General features: G+C 36.2%; 1 long non-coding RNA gene across 2 annotated transcripts; it reads right to left on the bottom strand.

The window, feature by feature from the left end:
• Nucleotides 1–425: 425 nt before the first annotated feature.
• On the bottom strand, nucleotides 426–4,354 carry LOC108514635 (uncharacterized). Of its 2 annotated transcripts, none has more exons than XR_001881276.1 (3): nucleotides 4,252–4,354; nucleotides 3,717–3,786; nucleotides 426–941 (listed from the first exon to the last, which is right to left on the bottom strand). It is a non-coding gene; the product is annotated as an uncharacterized LOC108514635 (long non-coding RNA). The 2 variants fall into 2 exon arrangements; XR_001881277.1 differs by having other exon boundaries at nucleotides 426–938.
• Nucleotides 4,355–9,174: the final 4,820 nt, after the last annotated feature.

The following is a 9,174-nucleotide window of genomic DNA, read 5'->3' as shown; positions in this document are numbered from 1 at the left end:
ATCCTTTCCCCATTTCTTGTTTTTGTCAGGTTTGTCAAAGATCAGATGGTTGTAGATGTGTGGTATTATTTCTGAGTACTCTGTTCTGTTCCATTGGTCTATATCTCTGTTTTGGTACCAGTACCATGCTGTTTTGGTTGCTGTAGCCTTGTAGTATAGTTTTTTTTTGTTTGTTTGTTTTGTTTTGTTTTTTGGTGTTAAGGAGTGGAGAGTTTAATAGGCCAGGAAGAAGGGAGAAGGCAGAAGAAAGAATCTCCCCTGTACAGAGACCAAGGGTGGGGGACTCCAAAGCCAAGAGAGGAAACCCCAAGTATAATGGACACCAGCCAGGTATATATGCAGAGGCTGGAGGAGCTGGTGTCTGATTTGCATAAGGCTCAGGAGATTGGTTTGACTAGGCATGTCATTCACGTAGCCCACGAAAAAGCTGGTCCTCTCATCCTAGGCTTTTAATATGCAAATGTACGGCATCATGATGTTCTACACAAGTGGGGATATATGGGGGCAGCCATGTTGCCAGGAACAAGTGGGGCAAGGGCAAGAAGGCCACAGGAATTACCATGTTTGGGTGGACCTAGTTTCTAATAGCCTGCATTTGCATATCAAATGTTGCCGGCCTTGCTCTAAGAACAGGGGCTTTACAAGAAACATTTCCAGAGATACTTTAAAAAATGAAAACTTCCCAAGGACCCCTTTTCCTCTCTATTTGCCTAAAATAATTTCTTAATAACTTCTACAACATTCCCCCCCACCGGGGAGAGGTCACAGTAATTGCTGTTAGGGGGTTTGGAGCAATGACTTCTTCTGGCTACTTGCTGAAAAGGGGCATCGAATGGGGAAGAGCAGCTAGGGCTCCTCCTGGGGTGGATCTAAGGGTCCTCAGAAGAATGGCGTGTCCATGTGAGGTTCAGTTTGCAGCACCATTTGGACTTTGATTGCTTCTAGGTGAGAAGAAACAATTCGAGTTATAGTATTGAGTATACAGGGTCCAAATATCAAAACAAGACATATAAGCAAGACAGGGCTTAATAAAGAGGTTAACCAATTCCATAAAGAAGATGGGAATTTATCAAAAAGGAATTGTAGCCATCCAGGGCTGAAGCTGGCATTTTCCCTGAGCCTGTCAATAATTTTGATTTGATCTTTAAGTAACTGTAGATTTTTCCCTACTTTACTAGAGGTGTTAATCATCACTAAACCCAATAAAAAATTCTAGCAAATTCAGTGATAGTAAAACTTTTATGCTTCTTTTTTGTCAGTAGCCATTATTCCTGCTATAAGGATAATAATTAAGCAAAATACAATAGCAATGGAAACTCTCTTCAATATTTCAGTTAGATGGTGCTACCATGTATAACCCTATTGCAAATAGTAGAGTGAGTATAGCAGTTCCCACAAGTGTGGTGTAGTAGATAATTTCCACATAAAATTTTACTTGCCAAGAGATAGAATTTCCCTTTGGTGGTCTGTGAAGCTTTGGTTTTATTTTTCCCAAACACAGAAACCTCCAGGTTATGGGTACTATTTACTTTCATTACCTGGCAGAATTTGCAGTATAATTGCCCAAAACTACTATATTGATTCAGATTTTTACATTACCCATCCCTTTTTATTTCTTCCAAGCTGCAGAAGATTACTACTTTATTCACAGGAATAAGAAGGATTAGTTTAAAATGTAGGCAAAATCTTAAAACAATTGAGACTAGGATTTAATGACAAATGTATGATAAGCTTTGGAGCAAAATTTTCTCTCCAGTTCTCATTTTGGTAAAAACTAATTGTGAATAAACTTTAGTCTGATACTTGGCTTGATTATTTGCATGAAGTGCAGTAAGAATGGTTATTTCTACGTAGGTCTTTTGGATTGGCTTTGATGAAACTCTGTTCCACAAGGAATCTTAGATAAGACCTTTAAAGCCGAGCCCAGACATGTATTTATGTCCTCAAATACCTGTGAGTTGGGTGACCGTCTCTTCGTGAGGTCCCAAGATAAACTCGGAGCTTCCAGACCTGTTAGAAAGTGACATTCTTTATTGACCACAGGTTAGGAACCCTGTGCAGGGACTGTATAGACAAGGTATGAGGCCAGTTCTTCAAGGGGCTTTTATTATTGACTCTGCATGTCAAGCTTGATTCCTTAAAGGGAAACACCGTAAAATAACCAGTTTATCCAATTGTGTCCTGTTGACAAAGAAAAATGGATTCTTATTGCACTGATGCAAACAACTATATTGCCATAAATTAAGAATACTTACAGGTAGTCTCCAAATTTTAGAGGAACCAGGTGGAGAAAAATGAACATGCTCCAAATTTTGTTTACAGTAGTATACCTTACTCAATTATTAATGGCCATAACTAGTTTAAAATAAGTTTCCTTGAATCTGAAAAACAAAACAAGGATCAGCAATATTCCAAGCAAAAGTTGAAAATGTTGCTTAAACTTTTTGAATGCGGTCCACTTAGTTAACTCTTGTTTTGCTTAATAGTTGTGAACATGTCAGTTCTGTAACTGTCTTTATTTTTACAGTGTCTTGCTGCCTTCTTCAGGTTTTAATCTTCCTTCACTTTTCATTCAATGTATCTTCTATTTGAAATCTTATTTATCACAGCTATGCAAATGACTCCAAAGCCTCTATCTTTAACCCAGTGTTCTCTCCCAAGCTTTAATCACATATTTTCAGTTGCTTTCTAGACATTATTAGATGTCTTATGACTTATACTGTGAGGTTTATCTGACTACTCAAATAATGTATCCATTCTGTGACTTATGATGACATTCACCTCACTTGATACTTGGCAATAGCCAGTGTAGGTTCTCTTTGCATGTGAATAAGACTGCATGTCTCTGAGTACAGGAATCATGTTTTGTGCTTCTTAGAAGACTTCTGGATATCTTTAACCCTACCACGACCACTTGAATACTTCCCACACCAGACTTTCTTAGATTCAACTTTCCATGTTATCTCACATATGCTCATCATTTAACAAAAAAGATTATAACTTATATTGCTGTCCTTCATGGAATTTAGCATAGGAGTTGCTCATAGTAGGTGTTTGTTAGATGATCAGATTGGTAAGTAACTGGCAAGTGGATCCTTTTAAGTTTTTTCTTGGTAACTTAAGAGCTTAAACTTACACCACATAATTTGGTGACGTTGTCTCCTTACTCCCATACCTCAAAGCGTCAGTAAATAAATAGATATTTACCTTTCAGGACAAGAAGCTAATTGCTAGTATGAGTCATATTAACCTAAATTCTAACAACGTGGGCCAACCTGTTATTTTACTTTTCCTTTTAGTCTTCATCTCAAGTCACAAGGTAATATCAGTAACTAAAGCATAAAATAAAATTATAGTCAAGCTTTATTTTCAAGTGGAATGAATATTCAGTCCTCAAAGTAAAAACATGGGCATAATGGGCAAGAAGCTCTTTGAAAGAGAATAGCATTGCCAGTAGCCTAGCACTTTTATTCAGGATTAAAGAGTGTGGTGAACTAAATGATTCCAGGATCTTAAGTGTAATAGGAAAGAAATTGTGTCATTCTGAGGTGAGGAGTTTTGGTTTGTTGGCTAACATCTATGGCAAGGCAGGCAGATTGTGTCAAAGGCTTGGTTGTTTTGTTTTGCTTTGTTTTTCATCCAAAATGGAAAGAGATTTACCCATTATATCAATCGTTAAACATGAAATACTACATAAAATTAATTAGATTCCTTACACATATTGGGGGGAGAAGAGACTGTTTTGTTTTTCTCCTTTTCTCTGCCTTTTATACAATGTATACATTCCTGTTGTAAAACACAAAGGCAGATTTTCAGTATACGGGATTAAATATGAACTTTCCTCTTTACCTTCCCAGTCCTTTTCCTCTCCCCAGTCTTTCTCTATATGTACAATTCTGTATCAGTGTGAATGTGTGGATATATATATCATTTCATAATAAAATGGAATCACACTATAGGTATACTGTATGACTTTCTTTTTCTCTTAACAATGTAATTTAGAATTTTTTCCATTTCAGTACAGATTTGTCTCCATAATTCTTTTAACTTTTCCATAGCATTTCACGTTGTGAATGCACCATACTTCGTGAAACCATTTTCTTACTGACTAACATTTCCAACTCTTTGGTATTAAAAACAGTGTTGCACAAAAGGCTTGTATACTTATCTTTGTACAAATATGCTTTAGATAGATTCCTATAAGTAGAATTGCTTGGTCAAATTTAAATTTTAATTAATATGCCAAATTACCCTTCAAAATATCCTTATCGATGTGCACTTCCTCAAATAGTGTTTGAGAATGCTTGTTTTCCTATATACTCCAGTAACACTGGACATTACTGGCGACTCACTGCTTAACTGAAAGTAAAAATAATAAAAGCCATGTAAGTTGGTAGAGAGACAAAGGCAAGATGAAGGAAAAAAATAAGTTCTAATTACCTCATCTTTAACACAGTAAGTTAATAGATGATGTCCAAGATTAAAACAGGTGGTTTAGAAAAAAGAAAAAGGAAGAAAACCTCACATAAAATGACTCCAAGAGGGGTCTTGTAGGATCTAATACCTCTGTGGGAAAGAAATAACATGAGGTTTATTCATTTTTTACTTGTCTTTTATTTCTGCTAAATTTAAATTAATTGAATTTAATACCTTTTATAACTTTCTCTTTTTCTTCTTCCTCTGTGTATGTCTCTCTCTCACTCAATTTTCATTGTATTTACACACATAAACAGATATCACTGGCTATTTCTGGATAATGGTACTTGGATTGCTGGCTGCTTTCTTCTTTGTTACTTTCTATGCTGTTTGAATATTTTAATGAGTATCCATCATGTTTATTAAATCAATAAAGGTTTTATACTCTGAAATCCAAAAATTAAAACATGAAAGAAATGTTATACGTGTGTGTATACACACATACATACACATGTTGAAAATCCAAGAAGTACAGAAAGATACAAAATAAAATGTGAAAGCTCCACTCCTTACCTCATATCTTCTCCCCAAAGGTAACTACTATATGTAGTTTCTTAAAATTATTTTTATTTAACAAGTTATGCATATACAAAGTACTTACATATACATAGAACACATATTCCTTTTTATTTACACTAAATCACCCATACACTGTTCCATACACTTTTTTATTAACATAGTATCTTGGAAATCTTTATACATCAGCACTTACAGACACACGTCTGCTGCTGTTCTGTGAGGCCCCATTCATATATAGTGCTTTCAGTACATCTATGAGTTGTGAATTCCAGAAGACCAATGAGAGTACAAAGTAAATGGTTTTTTAAAACTGCCAACCACTTATGCTGAACAAATGACAGAAGGAAAAGGCAACCCATAGTTTCTCCTCCTTTCAGTCCTTCCTTACTCATCATCAGCATGCTGAAGGTAGAGTATTGGTGGAATATGCACATATCAAGAAATAAAAATTTTAAAACTTGAGTTAGTTTCGTGCCGCGTTTCCACTCTTTTAGTAAGAACAAAATATATATGCATGCATGCACTATGAAATACAATTTCAATGATGATATACACATTTTAAACGCTGGTTTTTTTTTTAATCTTTTTTTATTTCAATAGGCTTTGGGGTAATAGGTGGGGTTTGGCTGCATGAATAAGTTCTATAATGGTGATTTCTGAGATTTTGGTGCACCTGTTACCCGAGCAATGTACACTGTACCCAATGTGTAGTCTTTTATGCCCCACCCCCACACCAACCCTTTCCCCCAAGTCCCCGAAGTCCACTGAAACATTTTTATGCCTTTATGTCTTCATAGATTAGCTCCCACTTACAAGTGAGGACATACCATGCTTGGTTTTCCATTCCTGAGTTACTCCACTCAGAATAACAGTCTCTAATTCCATCCTGGTTGCTATGAATGCCATTATTTCATTCCTTTTTATGGCTGAGTAGTATTCCATGGTATATATACTACATTTTCTTTATCCACTTGTTGATTGACGGGCATTTGAGCTGGTTACATATTTTTGAAAGTGCGAATTGTGCTGCTATAAACATGCATCTGCAAGTATCTTTTTCGTATAATCACCTTTTTCCTCTGGGTAGATACCCAGTAGTGGGATTGCTGGATCAAATGGTAGACCTACTTTTAGTTCTTTAAGGAATCTCCACACTGTTTTCCACAGTGGTTGTACTAGTTTACATTCCCACCAACAGTGTAAAAGTGTTCCCTTTTCACCACATCCATGCCAACATCTACTTTTTTTTTTTTTTTTTTAATTATGGCCATTCTTGCAGGAGTAAGGTGGTATTGCATTGTGGTTTTGATTTGCATTTCCCTGATAATTAGTGATGCTGAGAAATGTTCTTATATTTGTTTTAAAACTGGCATTGTAGGGCTGGGCACAGTGGCTCATGCCTGTAATCAAAGCACTTTGGGAGGCCGAGGCAGGCAGATCACAGAGTTCGAGACCACCCTGGCCAACATGGCGAAAACCCGTTTCTACCAAAAATACAAAAATTAGCTGGGCGTGGTAGCAAGCACCTGTAATCCCAGTTACTTGGGAGGCTGAGGCAGGAGAATCACTTGAACTCGGGAGGCAGAGGTTGCAGTGAACCGAGATTGTGCCACTGCACTCCAGCCTGGGCAACAGAGTGAGACTCCATCTCAAAAAATAAAACAAAACAAAATAAAATAAAATAAAATAAAACTGTTCTTGTACAACGTGAAGATTTATGGTAAAATTCATTCTAATAAATTATAATCTTTTCTTTGTTTAGAATGACATTAAACAGCAAATAAAAAATAATATGACAAGTCAAAAGAGAATCACAAAATAAAGGAAAAAGTTTTATTTTAATACCTTTTAACAGCACTTTCCTTTTGCTCTTGAACAAAGGGCTCCATACTTCTGTTTTGCATTGGTCCCTGCAAATTATGTAAGTGGCCCCGTTTATCAATCTAAAAACTGAAAGGAAGTTTCAGTGAGCATGGGAGACTTTCAATTCTTGCCTTACAGCAGCATGGCAAACATTGATAGTTGCTTACCCTATAACTATTCTCTTTCTGTCTTGCTAACAGAAACCCCATTTTGTTCAGGATGACAATAAGTGCTGTCTAAAAAATAAAGATTTAAAAATAAAATACTAATTTATATTATGATTGTGTACTTTCAACTGAATTTATATGTATCGATACATATAGATATATATGTATTTTTGATATGGATTTTTTTAAAGATATAAAAAATTAAAATACTTTATTTTTTAACAGGGCACATTTCCTTAATCAGTCTCTAATGCATTTATGGAGAACTAAACGACCCAATTCTAGCTAATGAGATGTAAACCAAAGTTTACTGCATGGGGTTTATGAAAAAGCTCTTTTCTTGATTTAAGGAGTAAGAAGCAGACTCAGTTGACATGTACCTTCGCCTTTACTTTTCATCCTTTTCTGCCTTAAAACATATTTAATGCCTAGAATTACAGGAGCCATCTTGAGACATGAGGATGAAAGCTACCTGATAAGAATAGAAAAACAAAAACACAGAGGACTGCCTACCTCTGAACTTCTTAGAGGGTGAGAAAATAAATCAGTATTTGGGTAAGTCACTACAGCTAGGTTTCTGTTACTTGAGCTGAACACAACCAATCCTTAACCAACACAGACTAGATAACATGAAAACTCTTCTACTACAAATACTTAGAAATGCTGGGTAAAGAGCAGCAAAATAAATGAATTAATAATAATGCATACTTGGGCTTACAAAAAAAAAGACAGGGAAAAATTCAGGTGGCAGAAATAAAAACACAAACTGGACACCAGGGTCTTGAACACACAATATGACCCGGTCTGGAGTGGGGAAAGGATTGAATGAGGATGGTGCTTGAATGTTTAAATCCATGTGGGGATAGATGGATTTTTTAAATGTGATATATGTATACAATGGAAAACTATTCGGCCTCTAAAAAGAAGGAAATCCTGTCATTTGTGACAACACCGATGAATCTTAAAGACATTATGCTAAGTGAAATAAGCCAGGCACAGAAAGATAAATATTGCATGATCTCACTTAAATGTGGAATCTAAAAAAGTTGAACTCAATGGAAGCAAAGAGTGGAATGGTGGTTAGCAAGTGCTGGGAGAGAGTGAGGGAGCTAGATGACATTGGTCAAAGGATATACAATTTCAGTTACATAGGAGGAATAAGTTCAAGAGATCTATTGTACAACATAGTGACTATAGTTAACAATATGTTGTATTCTTCACAATCACTAATAACTGACTTTAAGTGTTCTCACCATAAAAATAAGTATGTGAGGTAATGCATATGTTAAGTCACTCAATTTAGCCATTCCAAGATGTATACATACTACAAATCAGGTTGTATACAATACAGTATATACAATTTTCATTTGTCAATTTTCATTAATTATTATTATTGTTTAAGATGGAGTTTCGCTCTTGTTGCCCAGGCTGGAATGCAATGGCATGATCTCGGCTTACTGCAACCTCCGCTTCCTGGGTTCAAGTGATTCTCCTGCCTCAGCCTCCCGAGTAGCTGGGATTACAGGCACCCACCACCACACCTGGCTAATGTTTGTATTTTTATTAGAGACAGGGTTTCACCATGTTGGCCAGGCTGGTCTCGAACTCCTGACCTCAAGTTATCCACCCACCTCAGTCTCCCAAAGTGCTTACAGGTGTGAGCCACCGCGCCCGGCCTTTATAATTTTTAAAAATACATGGTAACTTGTGATAAGACCATGGGCCCTTGGTGCAAGCAGAAATCAGTTAAGTGTGAGCACACCCTGTCCCCCAACTTCATAACCTCACACACACACACAAGTTTAAAACCTATGAAATTCTGTACCCTCAATGAAATGGTAGACTAGGTAAAACTCACTCCCTGGCGTAGCAAGAAGCTTTTCTGTCATGGCACAAGCTCTGAAAGAGGAAAAAAAAAAAAAAAAAAAAAAAAAAAAAAAAAAAAACAAGGAAGATCTATCTCCCTTGAGAATTTGAATCATAGTTTGTACTCCCACTGATCTGGGTTCAAATTTATAATATCTGAATGATCTTAGAACTTCCAAGCCAAGAAAGAAATTCATATAAAAATTGTTCACTAGCCAGTGATAACCTTAGGGGTCTCTGACAGAAGAAACATTTTTTTTCTACATCACTAAAATGAGCCGTT

The sequence above is a fragment of the Rhinopithecus bieti genome, unplaced genomic scaffold (genome assembly GCF_001698545.2).
Source record: "Rhinopithecus bieti isolate Rb0 unplaced genomic scaffold, ASM169854v2 scaffold_1467, whole genome shotgun sequence".
Taxonomy (NCBI): domain Eukaryota; kingdom Metazoa; phylum Chordata; class Mammalia; order Primates; family Cercopithecidae; genus Rhinopithecus; species Rhinopithecus bieti.
Note: the sequence above shows the minus strand (reverse complement) of the source record. Positions and strands in the feature narration are given on the sequence as shown.